The sequence below is a fragment of the Aquila chrysaetos genome, chromosome W, assembly GCF_900496995.4.
Source record: "Aquila chrysaetos chrysaetos chromosome W, bAquChr1.4, whole genome shotgun sequence".
Lineage (NCBI taxonomy): Eukaryota > Metazoa > Chordata > Aves > Accipitriformes > Accipitridae > Aquila > Aquila chrysaetos.
The window spans coordinates 8,223,347-8,242,425 of NC_054457.1; the positions used below are offsets into that span (position 1 = coordinate 8,223,347).

At 47.7% G+C, this 19,079-nt stretch overlaps 1 long non-coding RNA gene across 1 annotated transcript; it reads left to right on the plus strand.

Annotated features, from left to right (window-relative positions):
- The first annotated feature begins 865 nt into the window (after positions 1–865).
- Positions 866–11,461, plus strand: LOC121232756. The gene is made up of 3 exons (XR_005931676.1): positions 866–908; positions 9,977–10,093; positions 11,447–11,461. It is a non-coding gene; the product is annotated as an uncharacterized LOC121232756 (long non-coding RNA).
- Positions 11,462–19,079: the final 7,618 nt, after the last annotated feature.

A 19,079-nucleotide genomic window follows, 5' to 3' on the forward strand; every position in this document is an offset into this window, starting at 1 on the left:
CCAATAGAATTAAATGACCACAGGTCAGATTCGACAGGGGTATAAACGGGGTCCCGCCGGAGGACACGTTGGCAGTCCTCCTCGGAGCAGCGGGTCTGCAGTCGGGGACTCCCCCTCGGGTCGGGGCACCGCCCGAGGTAACTCCTCGAGGGAGAGAGCACTCAGCTTTTAGGGCAGTGATACGCGCGTTTTGAGCCGTCACTTTAAATCTTGGGGATTCTTAAGTCGTCCGTGTAGTATTAATTCTCTTTACATCATTGAGCCTGTGGTTTTATAAAATGTTACCGGACTTCTAACTAAACTTTTACGGAAGAATAAATCTGAGTCTTAACACCTGTTGGATTTGGTTAGTCGTGCCATCTGTACATTTTAATTTGCGTAGTCGGCAGGATGGTGTTAATAGAGGAATTTACGGAGGCACGGCTGCAGCCCTTCTCCCCCAGGTCTGGAATGGGCAAAGGAGAAGTGGTCTGACCCAGCAGCGGTCGTGGAGAGAGTAGAACTGTGCCGCGGAACTTTTTGAGATGGCAAAGGCAGTGTGTGGGCCCTACTGGGTGCCTGCTGGATTCAAGCACAGAACCAAAAGAGTGATTCTGCGAAAAGGCAAGGGGAAATAGATTGTCTGAAGGTGGAATTGGAGGAAAGGGACGTGCGACCCCTTATTAAAACAGAAAGGCACACGGGTCCGCACGGTGGGAGCCCCCCAACCACTGTCCGCACAACCCCTTGGAACAGGACCTGAACTCAGTGAGCTACAAGCTAAGTTTTCGTGCAAGCCGGGCGGAACCGAAACTGAGTATTTGTGGAGAGTTTCTTTAACCGCGGGGGGGGGGATCGGATACTGTTGAGTGATGATGAAGCAAGAGGTTACTGGGGACCGGGAGTGTTTCTGAGCGCTGGACCGGCGGGTGATCATTCGATAACGTCCCGAGTAGCCTACTGGGCTGGGGGTGTGGACCCCAGGGAGAGAGGAGAACCTATTACTATCCGGGTAAAGGGGCTGTCAGAGTTAACAGAGGGAGTGCAAAAAGCCGCCTGTGTTCAGGCCATGTATGATGGAGGGCAGCAGGAAGGTCCGCCCAGCCGGTTGTAAACCTCGCCCCGAGCGGTCTCGAACTCGCGGCCGTCGGGTCGGAACTACGATCCCGGAAGGGACGCTCTCTGGCGGAAGGCACCGGCGCTGGGGGCAGCCCGAGCCGTGCTGCACGGGCAGTCCGCCGGCGGCAACCGGAAGCTGGTGGAATTGCTGGAGGGGAAAGCTGGAGACCAAAGGGAAGCGCCAGCAACCCCGCCCCCTCGGGAAGAGAAGCGGGACCCTTTCGAATCACTGCAAGAGGAACTGGAAGGGCTAAAAACTAGGAGCTGCCGTTTGGGGTTCAGGCTGCCCAATCCACATGGTGAATACCTGCCAATGGTCTGCTGATAAAGAGCCTTATATACACATTCCCCCACTATTGCTCACAATGCTTTAGCCAAGCTCCTTGATGCTGTGGAAGTACCATCAGTGTTTCACATATATCAATATATAGATGACATCTTAGTCATGGGGATAACAAGGAACAGGTAGGGCAAGTGGCTGAGGCCATCTGGAATCTGTTAGTCAAGAATGGGCTAGATGTTCCATCTTCTAAATGTCAAGGTCCTGGACAAGAAATCAAATTCCTGGGAGCATGGTGGATAGCTGGAGCAGTTGCCGTACCTGATGATACTCTATCAGCAATTGAAAAGGGACAGACTCTAGGCAATAAAACCGAATTACAACAGCTGTTAGGTACTTTGGGCTGCTGGAGAAAACATATACCCTTCAGTGATTATCCACCCTCTCTATGACTTGCTCCGAAAGAACAGGAAATGGGATTGGACTTTGCAATTGTGTATTGGTTTTGTGTGGCAAGGTTTTGGTAGCGGGGGGGGTTACAGGGGTGGCTTCTGTAAGAAGTTGCTGGAAGCTTCCCCTGTGTTCGAGAGAGAGCCAATACCAGCCGGCTCTAAGATGGACCAGCCGCCGGCCAAGGCCGAGCCAATCAGTGATAGTGGTAACGCCTCTGTGATAACATTTTTAAGAAGGAAAAAAAAGTTGGGACAGAGAGATAACAGCACCGGAGGAAGAGGAGTGAGAACATGTAAGAGAAACAACCCCTGCGACACCAAGGTCAGTGAAGAAGGAGGGGGAGGAGGTGCCTCCAGCGGCCGGAGCAGAGATTCCCCTGCCCATGGTGAGACCATGGTGAGGCAGGCTGTCCCCCTGCAGTCCATGGAGGTCCACAGTGGAGCAGATATCCACCTGCAGCCCGTGGAGGACCCCACACCGGAGCAGGTGGGTTCCCGAAGGAGGCTGTGACCCCGTGGGAACCCTGCGCTGGAGCAGGCTCCTGGCAGGACCTGCTGTCTGTGGAGAGAGGGCCCACGGAGCAGGTTTTCTGGCAGACTTGTGACCCCGTGGGGGACCCACGCTGGAGCAGTGTGCTCCTGAAGGACTGCACGCTGTGGAAAGGACCCATGCTGGAGCAGTTCGTGAAGAACTGCAGCCCGTGGGAAGGACCCACGTTGGAGAAGTTTGTGGAGGACTGTCTCCCGTGGGTGGGACCCCACGTTGGAGCAGGGAAGAGTGTGATGAGTCCTCCCCTGGAGGGAGGATGAAGCGGCAGAAAACGTGTGATGAACTGACCGTAAACCCCATTCCCCCCTGTGCCGCTGGGGGTTGGTAGAGAAGCTGGGAGTGAAGTTGTTGCCCGGGAAGAAGGGAGGGGTGGAGGGAAGGTGTTCTGAGATTTGGTTTTATTTCTCATTACCCTACTCTGGTTGATTTGTAAAAGTGAGTAATTTTCCCCAAGTTGAGTCTGTTTTGCCCGTGACGGTAAGTGGTGAGTGATCTCTCTTCTGTCCTTATCTCGACCCACAAGCTCTTTGTTATATTTTCTCTCCCCTGTCCAGCTGAGGAGGGGGAGTGATAGAACGGCTTTGGTGGGCACCTGGTGTTTAGCCAGGGTTAACCCATCACACATACGGAAGCCCTTAACACTCTGAAAGATGAGCTTAAGGCTTATCAGAGACTAGGCCCATTGCACCCACAAGATCCATTAAGGGTGGAATGGGGATTCGCTGAACATGCCTCATACTGTGGCATGTTTCAAAAGGGGCCACAGGGACCAGCCAGGACTTTATTATTTTCTTCCACTGCATTCAAAGAAATGGAGCAACGATATTCAGATTGGGAAAAGGGGGTCCTCTCCCTCACTAGAGCAGTTAAAGAGGCTGAAAAGCTGCATACATCACAAGATGTTATAGTACAGGGTCCTTTCCCTCTCTTAAATTCAATCCTCAGTGGGTCACCCCCTCTGGAGGGAGTAGCCCAAAAGGCCACAGTTAGGAAATGGTATGCATACCTAGAAAGAATAAGCCAATTGCTCCCACTAAAGGAGGGTCCGACTAAGGTTTTCAAACTACAGCAACCTGTAAACCCTGATCCAACCTCGTTGGGTCAACCTTATAAAGCTTCTCCAATTGAGGGAGGCACCCGAATTTGTGGCAGGCTCAGATGTGCAGGGACTGTGGTTCACGGATGCATCTGCCTGTCGAGTGGGATCAAAATGGCAATATAAAGCAGTGGCGTTGGAGATTGGTACTGGGAAGAAAGTCGAGGAAGAGGGTGAAGGTAGTGCACAAGTAGGAGAACTATGGGCTTTATTACTGGCCATAGAGAATGGTGCTACCATCGTCTATACTGACTCTTACGCAACCTTTAAGGGTTCTACAGAGTGGTTATGTCAGTGGGAATCTAGTAAGTGGGAAGTAGGTCATGCGAAATTGTAGAGGACAGAGGACTGGCAAGGTCTCCTGGCAATAGGGAGATCCCGACCTTTAAAGGTGGGATGGGTGAAGGGACATGCTCGGGATGGAACCCCAGCTATGAAATGGAATCAGCAGGTGGACCACCTGGCCCAAATCAGGATGGTCACCAGTGAGAAGGAAGATTGGGATAGACTAGCAGAATGGTTGCATATCAAGCGAGGCCACTCAGGGAAAGCAGATCTCTATTATGAATGCCGATCTTGGGGTTGGCCAGTGTCTATGAAAACCTGTGAAGCAATTCTCACAGCTTGCCCGCAATGCCGAATAAGGCTTAAAGCTAATTGTAGGGAACACCGTTCGGAAGATCTCGCGATGTCACGGAAAGGTAGAAGGCTAGTCGTCGCCTCCCTATGACATATCAGTAATCCCACCTACCGTTGTTAGTATAAAAGGAATTAACTGCGCAATAAAGGACGGAGTTGGCACTCACACCATGTGTGTTATCTGTCTCTTCCCTGGTCCAGGCCGACCAGTGATCTAATCGCGGCACCTTGATATGTAGCACTGCTACATAGTGGTGACCCCGACGTGATCGGCCCAACAGGCGACGATGAGGCTTGCGCAAGCGATTAAGGTATTATAAAGGTGTTAGCTTGATGAGGTGGGTGCCCGCGGTTCGATAGGAGGGGCCCCCAACGGGCGAATGCATCCAATGGATGCTGCGCGGGGGGACATTGAGTTTCCTAGATAAGTTTTGAGCCCCCCAAATTGGGGAGAGATTCGGGAGTCCTTGCCTCCGATCCGAGCGCGGAGCTGCTGAACGATCGCAGAGTTGGGGAAGGTGGAGCAGGTGGTCGCGGCGGGACGGGAGGCTGAGGCGTGCTGGCTGGCGGCGCGAGCTGCTGCGTCTGCGGGTGCAGCGTCGCCTCGGGAGCAGCGGGGACAGCGCCCTCGGGACAGCGGGGACAGCGCCCTCGGGGACAGCGGGTCGGACTCAGACGGAGCGGGCGGCCGTGGAGCGGGCTCGCAGAGTGGTCCGTCTTTGATTGCGGACATGGGCACGGAGGGTGCGGCGGAGACGGAGGTTTTTTCCTGCAGAGGCGGCACCAGCAGGACCTGATGCGCCCCCCCCCCCCGCCCACTATCCATGAGAGGAGTTGCGGCGGGTGGTTCGGAGCTCATGGGGGAGGGACGGTTTGCAACGCCTCAGGCACAGGCACAGGGCATATGCGGGCGTGACTTTACGGCACTTGCAACAACTGCCTTGGCCGCACTTGGGCGTCTCGCGGCCATGGATAGAGCGGACCCCCCTTGCGTGAAAGTTCCGCAGGGGGATTGCCGAGAGGTTTACTGCCTTTTTAGATCGGCTTCAGCTTGCTGTGTAGCGGCAAACCTCCCGGAGGCGGCTGAAGAGGCGATTGGTGCTGAATGTGCTAGGGCTCAAGCTAACCCACAGAGCGCAGCGCTTGTCTCTCATTTGCCAGCGGGTTCGTCCCTAGGCAACATGATACGCCATGTACTGGAGAGAGAGCCAACACCGGGAAGCGCGGTCCGATAGTGGCGGCCTTGCAACAACTTTTGCAGGCGGGTACAGCACCTGATACTGCTTTTGAGGAGGCAGTCTGTAAGAAGGGCCGGCTAACTGAGCAAGGATTCTGATCTGATAATAATTCTTTGTATCAGGCAGGGTGGACTCTGAAAAAGAGCCGGAATTTATATCCCTCATTACCTCCACCGCTGCCTCCCACGGCCGTGCCCGCCCGCTGCCTCCGCGGCCTCTGCGCTGCGCCGGGGACCGCTGCCGTGCGCCGCCGGCCCCTGCCCCCCCACCCCAATCGCCTTAGGACTCCCTCTCCAGGGTTGCCAGAACTTAAAACAGGAACATGACTTTTACTTACACTACCTGTATCTCCTTCTCTGCTAATCCCTCTAACTCTATACCTCTGTCTAATCCGTGACGATTCACTTAATGATTGGGAAAAAAATACACATAGCTTGATGCAACGCTGTCGAGAAAAGGCTCTACAGCAAGGAGATACCATGTTTACTTTTCTGTGTATGCACACCTGCCTCAAGAAATGCAAGAACCTCAAGAGTTAGAGTTTTTAGGATCAGTCATCATGAATCCCTGTGTGATGTTTAATTACACCCATAACACCACTCAAAAGGGTCAGAATGTAAATGCTATTTTGCCTGTATATAGAAATGCTACAGCTTGGTGTAACTATATCTATTCCAGAATAGCACACTCTTTTTTCTATTCCAGCTGCTTTACCTACGCGGATGTTTTTAATTTGTGGGAATAGAGCGTGGGAGAGGAATTCCATCGAAACTTAACAGGAGGCCATGTAGCCTCGGACACTTACGTTACTAACACCCGATATTAATATGATTCACAGTAAAAGGCTCACGATAACTGACACAGGTTTAACTGGATGGCTAACAAGTTTGGGAATTACGGGATGATTAAAATTTGCTTATGCATGGCTTAGTTATTTTAATTGTAATATTAGCAGTTGTAATGATTGTACCACGTATCATAAAATAGTTGAACGTATGATTGCAAAAGCATTTCATGTAACTTGGCTTGCATAAAAATAATTTAAAAAAAAAAAGAGAGAGAGAGAGGAAGAGACAGAAAGAAAAAAAAATTAATGAAAACAAACGGCTGGAGAGGGGGAAGAGAGATGCGGTTGCGGAACACACAGACATGGCAGCTGAAGAGTGAGAACATCTAAGACAAATAACCCTGCAGACACCAAGGTCAGTGCAGAAGGAGGGGGAGGAGATGCTCCAGGCGCCCGGAGCAGAGATTCCCCTGCAGCCCGTGGTGAAGACCATGGTGAGACGGGTCGTTCCCCTGCGGTCTATGGAGGTCCACGGTGGAGCAGTGTGCTCCTGAAGGACTGCACGCTGTGGAGGGGACCCATGCTGAAGATCTTCGTGGAGGACTGTCTCCCGTGGGAGAGATCCCATGCTGGAACAGGGGAAGAGTGTGATGAGTGCTGCCACTGAGGAGGATGAAGTGACAGAGACAATGTGTGATGAAACTAATCGCAAAACCTCATTTCCCGTTCCCCTGTCCAGCTGTGGAGGAGAGAGTGATAGGATAGCTATGGTAGGTAACTGGTGTCAGCCAGGATCAACCCATCACATAGACAAAATGCATTATAAAATAGAATGAAATTACATTGCAATTGGGAATTTCAAAAACAAGGACTCTGTGTAACTCCTTTACAAGGGAATGAAAGTGTATGTGATTGGAATTAGGTGAAGGCACATTTGCAAGGTGCATTTGCTACTAATATTGCAGGAGAGACCTAAGACCTTGCACAGATATTACAAGATCAAATGGGAAATATACGAAATTAGCAGAATAAGGTGTTTTTCAAAGAATTGTCTAATACTGTTGAATGCTTAAATCCAAAACATGATTTGAAGGTTTAAATTTGTGTATCTGAATTTATATTGCTATTGGAGAATTATTAATCATTTGTGTGTTTGCAGCAATCAGAATCACCTGAGGAGCAGTACGAGGATTGCGTCAGTTCGAAGCTAGAGTCCTCGCTGCCTTCCTCGTGAATCTGATGTTCCTAACAAAAAAGGGGGCGATGTGGGAGCAGCTCGGAACACCTGGCATTTGTTTTCAAGAGTGACCATTAGAATTTGTTGTGCTGCATGTTTGCCAAGCCTTGAAGAACTAGTTTTACAAGGTCAGGTTGGAGGATGGCCTTGTGTAGGCCTGGGAAGATGTGGCTGAAGACAGTCACGAGTATGTCTATGGAATGTTTTTATCTTTAACTGTTCTGAGGACTGGCAAACATCCCAGCTGGGTCAGATATGCCCTCCTGTGCTAGTAGTATTGGCTGTGAGTCGTTAGTACTTTCTGGATCTTTGTTGAAACTATATAAGTTGGATTCTTTTGTGAAATAAAGGTAATCTTGCACGGAAAAAAAAAAAAAAAAAAGGGAATTGTGGGAGATTTCATAGAAAATGGGGGGAACATTTCTTTGAGCCTGATTATTTAGAGTTAGCATAAGTAGCCCGCAGTCAACATGAGTGGACCGGAGTACGCTCCCTTTAAGCCACTACAGTATTTGCATGTTACCGTAGACACCTATAGTAAATATATTCTCGCTACAGCACACAGAAAGCAGAATAGCTTGGCGGTTGTACAACACTGGCATGCTTGCATAGCCCAACTGGGGATTCCACGACAGATCAAGACGAATAATGGTACAGCTTATACTGCGGAAAAGGTGAAACGATTTTGTGCAATCTGGGGTATAGCTCTTGTACATGGCACACCTTATAACAGCACCGGCCAGACCATTGTAGAACGAGCACATTGAACCTTAAAGACCCTGCTAGATCGGCTTAGGGAGGGGGACCAGGCGGAGCCCTCCTGCTTACGGGATAATTCACCTGTTCTCCGTGCACAGCGTCTCCTGTTAACTGCGTTAACTTCATTAAATCAGACAATTCGGGGGGACCTGGACCAGACGACGGTGCAACGACATTTTACGACTACGGAAGAGAAAGACCCCTACCCGTTGGTCCGTGTGCGTGATCCCCAGACACGCCAATGGGACGGACCGTTTGAGCTGCGTTGCCTCGGGTGGGGGTACGCCTGTGTACAGACACCTGAAGGGCTACTGAAATGGGTCCCTAGTCGCATGGTTCGTCCTGTCCTAACCTCATAGTGTTTTGAGTGTTTTTTCTTTACAGATTGCTGTTATCCTTTCCTGGCTTGTGATGTCTTGGGTATCTGCTACGAATTTCTGATGCTGGAGCAATTAATAAACAAGATAACAGAACTGCAGAAGCAAGAAGGCGCTGCAAGACCTTTTATAGCAATTAAGAAAACTGTCATTTCGGCTTAGAACATTTAGCTGCGGGATGGGACTTAGGAGTTGGTTTGTATCTTTGTTAAAAATCGGGGTTTCTTTATTCTTGTGTATTTTTATTAGGTATAATGTTGCTTTTACTGTGTTTAATTAATTGTGTTCATATATCTTGTAGGTCACCTTAGCCGACATAACAGGTCAAGATTCTCTGTGCACTGCAACCACATCACAAAGCCCGTGAACCAATAGACAGGATGGCTATGACTCGTGCGGCACGTCTGGCCAGCGACCGCATGTGCCATAGGCTCCCTATGTTTCAACTGAGGTGAATTTTGGCACCCCGCTGGCCACGTGTGCTGAAATCTGTTCCTCTGCAAATGTACAAATACCGGGATTTTCCGAAGAGCATCGGGCTGGTGTACAGCAAGGCCATCGTTGCCTCTGTGGGGACGCCCACGTAAAGCTGGCACCTACCGATTGCTGGCCCTGAGTTCGCGGGATGGTGGTGACTAGATCTGCTAATGCTCTTCTAATAGAAAAAGGGAGGGGGAATTGTTGTGGGAACATATTTAGCTAACGGTCACAAGAGCATTCCAGACGCCTTTAGAAGGCCTTGAACAGAATAAACAAGAAGACAAAAATAAGAAAGATACCAATTAGAAAAACACAGGTGCATATTCCACGATAAAGAGAACTTGGCACAAACAACCTCAATTTGGCAGTTTATCTTGACCAATTAGACTGAGATAAGTCTCGTATGTTTAGTTAGTATGACCAATTATATTTTATGTTTATGCGCGTGTGCAGTGTTGATGCAGCCAATCATTGAGTGCAACTGGACGCGTGGACAGTGCATGAATAGTGTGTGTAACCAATGGGAGCTAGTTGGACATGAGGAGGGGAGATGTAGGGAACACCGTTCGGAAGATCTCGCGATGTCACGGAAAAGGTAGAAGGCTAGTTGTCGCCTCCCTATGACATATCAGTATCCCACCTACCGTTGTTAGTATAAAGGAATTAACTGCGCAATAAAGGACGGAGTTGGCACTCACACCATGTGTGTTATCTGTCTCTTCCCTGGTCCAGGCCGACCAGTGATCTAATCGCGGCACCTTGATATGTAGCACTGCTACACTAATCACCCAAACCAAGCTCCGGCCCAGCATATCAGACAAGGCAAGGCTCTTTGGAGCACGTGGCAGGTTGATTACATTGGTCCTCTGAGACCATCTCATGGGAGTGGAAAGACTCACCACATCAGTGCCCGGTGGATAATCCCAGACTTCTAACCCTGTGACCCGGTTTAAGACCAAGGCCTAGTTTGTGCTTTCTTTTAGGACAATGAAGAAACGAGCTATTCCAGTGCTTCTACTGGCAGTGATGACGGTGGCAGGCGTGAATGGTGAAGATCTGGATGATAATGTCGTGGCAAAAATGATGGACATTAATATATTGTGAGTCCTTGACCTCGCATGAGAGCAATGTAACAATTATAGTTGGAGGTCCAGATTGGATGGGGGAGGAGGTTATACTCATATTGTTTATAGTTGGTCACCAGGTGCAGTAAATGCTAGTTCAGTATGAAACACCAGATGTGACTATATCCTCCAACTAACCCATGGGATCACGGGGTGGAGTTGGAATGGTACTACGCTATGCCCTGAAATTCCATGGGGACAACTGTGTATGGTACTGTGGTGGGTTGACCCTGGCTGGGTGCCAGGTGCCCACCAAAGCCGCTCTATCACTCCCCCTTCTTAGCTGGACAGGGGGGAGAAAATATAACAAAAGGCTCGTGGGTCAAGATAAGGACAGTTTAATAAAGTGAAAGCAAAGGTCGCGCGCGAAAGCAAAGAAAAACAAATGATATTATTCTCTACTTCCCATCAGCAGGCAATGTCTGGCCACTTCCTGGGAAGCAGGGCTTCGGTACGCGTGGTGGTTGCTCCGGAAGACAAAAATGCCTTCCCTTCCGCCTCCCTTTACTTAGCTTTTATAGCTGAGCTGACGTCATATGGTATGGAATATCTGTTTGGTTAGTTTAGGTCAGCTGTCCTGGTTATGTCCCCTCCCAAGATCTTGCCCTGCCCCAGCCTGCCATTGAGGGAGGGGGCAAAAATGTTGGGGAGACAGCCTTGATGCTGTGCCAGCACTGCTCAGCAGTAGCCAAAACACTGGTGTGTTATCGACACCTCTCTAGCTACTAATGCAGAGCACAGTCCTATGAGGGCTGCTATGGGGACTATTAACTCCATCTCAGCCAGACCCAATACAGGTACTCAAGGAACATCGATAGAGCATTCTAGAACTGAGTTTACAACTATCAAACTTAGCCAACGTTACATCTGAGAATTTGGCGACTCTTAAACTATCAGTTATAACATATCAGTAAAATGACTGTCAAAAACTGGGCTGTATTGGATTAGATGCAAAAGAAAGAGAAGGGTATATGTAAAGTTTTGAACATGTCAATGGACAACTGCTGTGTTCACTCCAAATGTGTCAATGTGGCTTCAAGACCAAATCAACGAGAGAATACGGCAAGAGACTCAGTGGCAATTGCTTCTTGCACCAGGGACCAACTGGTTGGGAAAAGTTTTCATATGTTCAGATTTTCTTTCACAGGGTGGGAGACCAGCCTTCTCTAATCTTTAATAATGCTTGTAGTTATGATTACTGTAATCTATATTGCAGTAAGTTCTATCAAACGTTTGGTAGTGAAGCCTGTACTAACGATTAAGTATACTCCCTTAAAACCTGTCCATACACTGGATATTCCTGTATTCAATATTCCAATTTAATTCTAGACCAGAAGGGAACGAAGGCCCACAATGAGCATCAAACTCACCAAACTGCACCCCCTTTTAACTCTGGAGGCAAGAGGTGACTGTACCACCACTCCAAAGAAACCAGTCGAATCATGACTGTGGTCATGGGGTGGATTGTAGCAGTACATTCCCCCCTCCCCATCCCACCAGCAGGAAACAAAACTTCTCCAGGAAGGGAGAAGGGGAAGAAAACCCTGGAGGCTGCAGGTTGAAATTTGAACTGGCCAGTCGAGATGCGCCAGGTACACCGAGGTGACCCTCCTGGCCAATAGAATTAAATGACCACAGGTCAGATTCGACAGGGGTATAAACGGGGTCCCACCAGAGGACACGTTGGCAGTCCTCCTCGGAGCAGCGGGTCTGCAGTCGGGGACTCCCCCTCGGGTCGGGGCACCGCCCGAGGTAACTCCTCGAGGGAGAGAGCACTCAGCTTTTAGGGGAGTGATACGCGCGTTTTGAGCCATCACTTTAAATCTTGGGGATTCTTAAGTCGTCCATGTAGTATTAATTCTCTTTACATCATTGAGCCTGTGGTTTTATAAAATGGTACTGGATGTCGTGGTTTAACCCCAGCCAGCAACTAAGCACCATGCAGCCGCTCACTCACTCCCCCCCACCCAGTGGGATGGGGGAGAAAAATCGGGAAAAGAAGTAAAACTCCTGGGTTGAGATAAGAATTTGAATGTACTAAAGCTCCAAACTTATATCTTAAAGGCTGTAGTTTTGCAATGCAAACCCACACTCTCTCACAAACATAATGGAAGAATTTGCATGAGAGCCCCAAAGCAAAATTGATCTGTTTACTGTGTGATATACACTGTGCAGCTTGTGCTTTCTGTTCTGCACAGCAAAAAGTAGGAGGCAGAAATAGAAATGATGGAGGCTAACATTTGGCTCTGAACATCACAGAGTTCATTGCTTGCCAGACCACGTTAGCTGGGGAATCAGAATACCCAAGACTTCTCTGGCAACTTGCCAACCAATGTCCTTTTATTAGAGAAGGGGGAAAAAACCCCACTTTTGTTATTTTTAACTTCAGATTGACTAAAAATAGTTCTGTTGAAAAAGGAAACAAAAATAGATAGTCTTACCCTTGTTTTCCCTTTCTTCCTTTCACTCTTTTAGTAGATATAAAGTATATTAGCCCATCTGAAATTAAGCTACTTGGTGTGAAGCCGAATGGTTTCCTTCTCTCTTTGCATCTCTCTTCTATCTGCTTTTATATCATCTTGGTTGGATCAAAGCCAGGAGACTAATATAAAAATATTTCCAGCCAGTTGGGATGTCTATTGGAAAACACCTTCCATGACTGATAGAACAACCTGCAATGTGGGAATCCTATCCTGAACTTCTTGGAGGAAAATTAAAAGCATCTTTTTAAATCAACAAATCATTTTTTATCTGAGTCCTACCTAAGAGTCTTATTTTCACAGACTAGGAGATGATCCTAAAATATGGATAAACATAATCAAAAATCATAATTTTGTTTATCTCTCTGTTCCTTTGGCTGTGAAGTGTTAGACCATCTGTCTTCCCCGGGATTGCTGAATGAATGGAGTAACATCAGCCCTGGCCAAACATAAATTAATATATGGCATTATTCAAAATAACACTGATACAACATCCAAGGAAAAATGCCAGCTACTGATTTTCTGTAGATATTAATATTTATAGTCAAACTGAACTGTCCTTGCATACAAACCTGGGGAGTATTTATTCCATCAGTGTCAAAACCACTTTTCTCTGAAATTACCTGAGTAACATCAAAGTAAACTCAGACCCATCATAATGTCACTTCTGTTTCAGACCAGAAGAAAGGATTATATGACTGAAAGATGACTTTGACTTTTTTTCCCCCCAACTCTATCATTTTCATGTGATAAAAGATAGTACTTATCCCTACAAACATTATCCAGGGCATAGATATAACCTCTAATGAAGAATGTACAGGTGTGTTAGAAAAGTTACTAAATGAGGACCAGTCAGAAACATATTTTTCAAGGCATAATGTCACCATCAGAAGTTCCAGTGCTTTCAACCACCCAGAAATACATCATGATGCTGCATATTCATCTCAGCTTCTAAATGGTGTTTTCCTGCCTTTAATTTGAAAAATAAAACAAAGAAAAGAAATTATGTCATTGACTAAAATTGTTTTGAAATAGGTTTGGCAGCTTGCTTATAAGCTACAACTTGTTTATAAGTTATGACTCTCACTGTCAGAAATAATCCACTTCCTTTAAAATACTGCCTGTAACTGAGTGATAAAATGGCTGCAGAATTTATTTAGGTCAAGATTATTTGACAATATGACTAAATAGGCATACTAGTGTCATATAGCTGTAATTCCAAGAACAGCTTCTTTTTGAAGTTGACTGGAAGCGCATATTCAGCTCCCTGATAAGGTATAACTCCCAGTAAATTAAGTATTCTTGTCATCTAAACATTGTCAGCACCAATGACTTCTCAATCATTTTGTGTACTGAAATCTTTCAGCAATACATTTCTCTTCTCAAATAAATACTAACCCTAGATGTAGGACCAGAAAGTAAATTTTAATACAGTATCACAGTCATTTCATCTTAATAAAGAGCTCTCAACTCCAACTCATAAATGTTCTTTCTTAAAATAAATTAGCAGAGGTGGGTCACGGCATGTTCTCATCTCAGAGTTAATAGAGAACCTACAGGCATCCATGCCTCCTTCCCATGTTGCTGATGGGTATAGTACTTTTGTTCATAGGAAAGTCTCAAAATTGCCAATATCACTGCATAAAACTTTTAGTGTCTGCCAAAATTTATCTATTGAAGCTACTTATATCATTCAATCACAGAAGCTAACTAACCTTCTACTTTACTAAGTCAACCTACTTATACTCTTCTGGTATATCCTCATAGATATCATTTGTCTCCATTTACCTTTGCACATCCAACTATTTACAGAATCATAGAATCATAGAATGGTTTGGGTTGGAAGGGATCTTAAAGATCATGTAGTTCCAACCCCCCCCCTGCCAGGGGCAGGGACATCTTCCACTAGACCAGGTTGCTCAAAGCCCCATCCAACCTGGCCATGAACACTTCCAGGGAGGGGGCATCCACAACTTCTCTGGGCAACCTGTTCCAGTGTTTCACCACCCTCCTCATAAAAAATCTCTTCCTTATATGTAGTCTAAATCTACCCTCTTTTAATTTAAAACCATTACCCTTTGTCCTATTGCAATAGGCCCTATTAAAAAGTCTATCCCCATCTTTCTTATAAGCCCCCCTTAAGTATTGAAAGGCTACAATAAGGTCTCCCTGGAGCCTTCTCTTCTCCAGGCTAAACAACCTCAACTGTCTCAGCCTGTCCTCACAGGGGAGGTGCTCCAGCCCCCTGATCATCTTCATGGCCCTCCTCTGGACCTGCTCGACAAGGTCCATGTCTTATGCTGGGGGCCCCAGAGCTGAACATAGTACTCCAGGTGGGGGCTCACCAGAGCAGAGCAGAGGGGCAGAATCACCTCCCTTGACCTGCTAGCCACATTTCTTTTGATGCAGCCCAGGATGCTATTGGCTTTCTGGGCTGGGAACGCACATTGCTGGCTCATATTCAGTTTTTCATCCATCAGTACCCCCAAGTCCTTCTCCGCAGGGCTGCTCTCAACCCACTCATCTGTATCCACGTTTGGGATTGCCCTGGCCCAGGTGCAGGACCTTACACTTGGCCTTGCTGAACTTCATGAGGTTCCCACGGGCCCACCTCTCTAGCCTGTCATGGTCCCTCTGGATGGCATCCTTTCCGGCTAGAATATCAACCACACCACTCAGCCTGGTGTCATCCACAAACTTGCTGAGGGTGCACTCAATCCCACTGTCCATGTCCCCGACAATGGACCCCACTCATCACTGGTCTCCACCCAGACACTGAGCCGTTGACCGCAACTCTTTGAGTGTGACCATCCAGCCAATTCCTTATCCACAGAGTGGTCCATCCATCTGTCATGGTTTAACCCCAGCCAGCAACTAAGTGCCATGCAGCTGCTCACTCACTCACTCCCCCCCACCCAGTGGGATGGGGGAGAAAATCGGGAAAAGAAGTAAAACTCATGGGTTGAGATAAGAACAGTTTAACAGAACAGAAAAGAAGAAACTAATAACGATAATGATAACACGAATAAAATGACAATACTAATAATAAAAGGATTGGAATGTACAAATGATGCACAGTGCAATTGCTCACCACCCGCCAATCGACACCCCACTAGTCCCCGAGCAGAGATCCCCCCCCCCCCCCCCCCCCAGTTCCTATACTAGATGTGACGTCACATGGTATGGAATACCCTGTTGGCCACTTTGGGTCAGCTGCCCTGGCTGTGTCCTGTGCCAACTTCTTGTGCCCCTCCAGCTTTCTCGCTGGCTGGGCATGAGAAGCTGAAAAATCCTTGACTTGAGACTAAACACTACTTAGCAACAACTGAAAACATCAGTGTTATCAACATTCTTCTCATACTGAACTCAAAACATAGCACTGTACCAGCTACTAGGAAGACAATTAACTCTATTCCAGCTGAAACTAGGACAGTATCCACCCCTTATTCTATACCATTGATGTCATGCTCAGTTCCCATACCTTTAGTTACATCCTGGTCAATCATCATCAACTTTTCTGTCCTTTTGAGTTATATAGACAATGAGAGATATATATATACACACATGTATACACACACAGAGAAATCATTCCTTTAGTTTTGGGTCATGTTCATAAAATGTTCGTTGAGTTCATTTAGTCCATGACTCTGGGCTCCATCTGTCATACCAGTCTTTCTGGGCAGGAGGGATGGTGCAAAGTCCTCTCAATCGGCAGAGCAGAATTGGGCTTCAGTGCAGTGTGACGAGCAGGTGACATTGGACGCAGCAGGAGGATGGTGTGCACCATTGGATTGTTGCATGCTGGAGTCAGTTCTGGTTCCATCACTACTGTGCTTCGCTCAGTTTTATCACAGTTCTTTCTTGCTTGATCTAAGTGATTCTTACTATAGTACTATGGATATAGCATATAACAATTATAGTAATGATAACATACAGTAGCAGGGTTATATAGCAACTAACATCATACAGGTTAATTCTGGCTATTCTCACCTAAAATCAAATCCCCTTGAGGCACACATCGGACTTCCCCATCTTTTCGCATCACCCACCAAGCGCACCCAGGACCTTGAGCAAAAGCAATCCCACAAGTGGGTTTACCTTTGCCTGAGGCAGGAGTAACCCAGACTGTCTTCCCTAACATATTCTTCATGTGCACTACAGGGACTTTATCCCCTTCTACAGTACGTAAAAGTTCTGACTGGGCAGGGCCACCCCGATTGGCAGATCCTCTGGTGTTGACTAACCAGGTGGCTTTTGCTAAATGTGTATCCCAATGTTTGAAGGTCCCACCCCCTGTTGCTCTCAATGTAGTCTTTAACAGTCCATTGTATCGCTCAATTTTCCCAGAGGCTGGTGCATGACAGAGGATGTGATACACCCACTAAATGCCATGCTCTTTGGCCCAGGTGTCTATGAGGTTGTTTCAGCAATGAGTCCCGTTGTCTGACTCAATTCTTTCTGGGGTGCCATATTGCCACAAGACCTGCTTTTCAAGGCCCAGGATAGTGTTCCAGGCATTGGCATGGGGCACGGGATATGTTTCCAGCCACTCGGTGGTTGCTTCCACCATTGTAAGCACATGGCGCTTGCCTTGGCGAGTTTGTGGGAGTGTGATATAGTCAATCTGCCAGGCCTCCCCATATTTATATTTCAGCCATCGCCCTCCATACCACAGGGGCTTTAACCACTTGGCTTGCTTAATTGCAGCACATGTTTCCCATTCATGGATAACCTGTGCAATAGTGTCCATGGTCAAGTCCACCCCTCGATCACGAGCCCATCTATATGTTGCATCTCTTCCCTGATGGCCTGAGGTATCATGGGCCCAGAGAGCCATAAATAGCTCACCCTTATGTTGCCAGTCCAGGTCCACCTGAGACACTCCAATCTTGGCAGCCTGATCCACCTGCTGGTTGTTTGGATGTTCTTCAGTGGCCCAAATCTTGGGTACATGAGCATCTACGTGATGTACTTTTACCACTAGCTTCTCTAGCTGGGACACAATATCTTGCCACAGTGCGGCAGCCCAGACGGGTTTACCTCTGCGCTGCCAGTTGCTCTGCTTCCATTGCTGTAACCACCCCCACAGGGCATTTGCCACCATCCATGAGTCAGTATAGAGATAGAGCACTGGCCACTTCTCTCTTTCAGCAATGTCTAACGCTAGCTGGATGGCTTTCACCTCTGCAAACTGACTCGATTCACCTTCTCCTTCAGCAGTTTCTGCGACTTGTCGTGTAGGACTCCATACAGCAGCCTTCCACCTCCGATGCTTTCCCACAATGCGACAGGACCCATCAGTGAACAGGGCATATTGCCTCTCATTTTCTGGCAGTTTATTATACAGCGGGGCCTCTTCAGCCTGTGTCACCTCCTCCTCTGGCGACATTCCAAAATCTTTGCCTTCTGGCCAGTCCATGATCACTTCCAAAATTCCTGGGCAACTGTAGTTTCCTATGCGAGCTCGTTGTGTGATGACTACAGCCCACTTACTCCACGTGGCATCAGTCGCGTGATGTGTAGAGGAGACCCTCCCTTTGAACATCCAGCCCAGCACTGGCAGTCGGGGTGCTAAGAGGAGCTGTGTTTCAGTACCAACCACTTCTGAGGCAGCTCAAACTCCTTCATATGCTGCCAATATCTCTTTTTCAGTTGGAGTATCGCGAGCCTCAGATCCTCTGTATCCCCGACTCCAAAACCCCAGGGGTCGACCTCGGGTCTCCCCAGGTGCTTTCTGCCAGAGGCTCCAGGTAGGGCCATTCTTTCCGGCTGCAGTGTAGAGCACTGTGTGGATTGTCCGGCTCATAGTTCACAAACGAGTTTCACCATGTCTAGTGCACACAGGCGACTCATGGGGGGGGGGTTACAAAAGCGACCCAGCCTTGGGTTGCCTTGAGGCCCTGTCTCTCTGCAGAGACGACTCACGGGGAGCTGTGTAGACAGCTTAGCCCTGGGTTGTCTGATAAACCCTAAAGTAAACAGGGCAGTGGCTGCATGTGGAGGACCTCGGCTGGACCGAGGGGCCTGGGGAGGATATTAACCTTGACAAGATTACAGTGTTCCCGTGAGAGAACAAGAAAGGATGAGAAGCATGCCTGGGAAACTAAGTTTAAGCAATGTGTTGACCGTTTGCAGTTGTGATAAGGAACCTGAAAAAGTCACCCAATGAGGGGTGAGAAAAACAACTTCTGACAACTTTCTGACCAATAAGGGACAGACATATGTACAAGGTAACAAGTATAATGGGTATAAATTTGCTGGCTTGTAGTAATAACATAACCTTCTTTGCTTGTACTATAAGAATGTGTACTTGTCGTTTGTCCATCTCGACCACGACAGCTGCACCATTCAAAGAACCAAAACCTGAACTGACCCTTGAAATCCCTTAACAAATAGTATGCCCTGAGTCTCAATCCTACCACTATTCAGTTGCTGAGGAAGCAAGGTAAAAAAAAAACCAAACCAAAAAAATCCCCAAAACC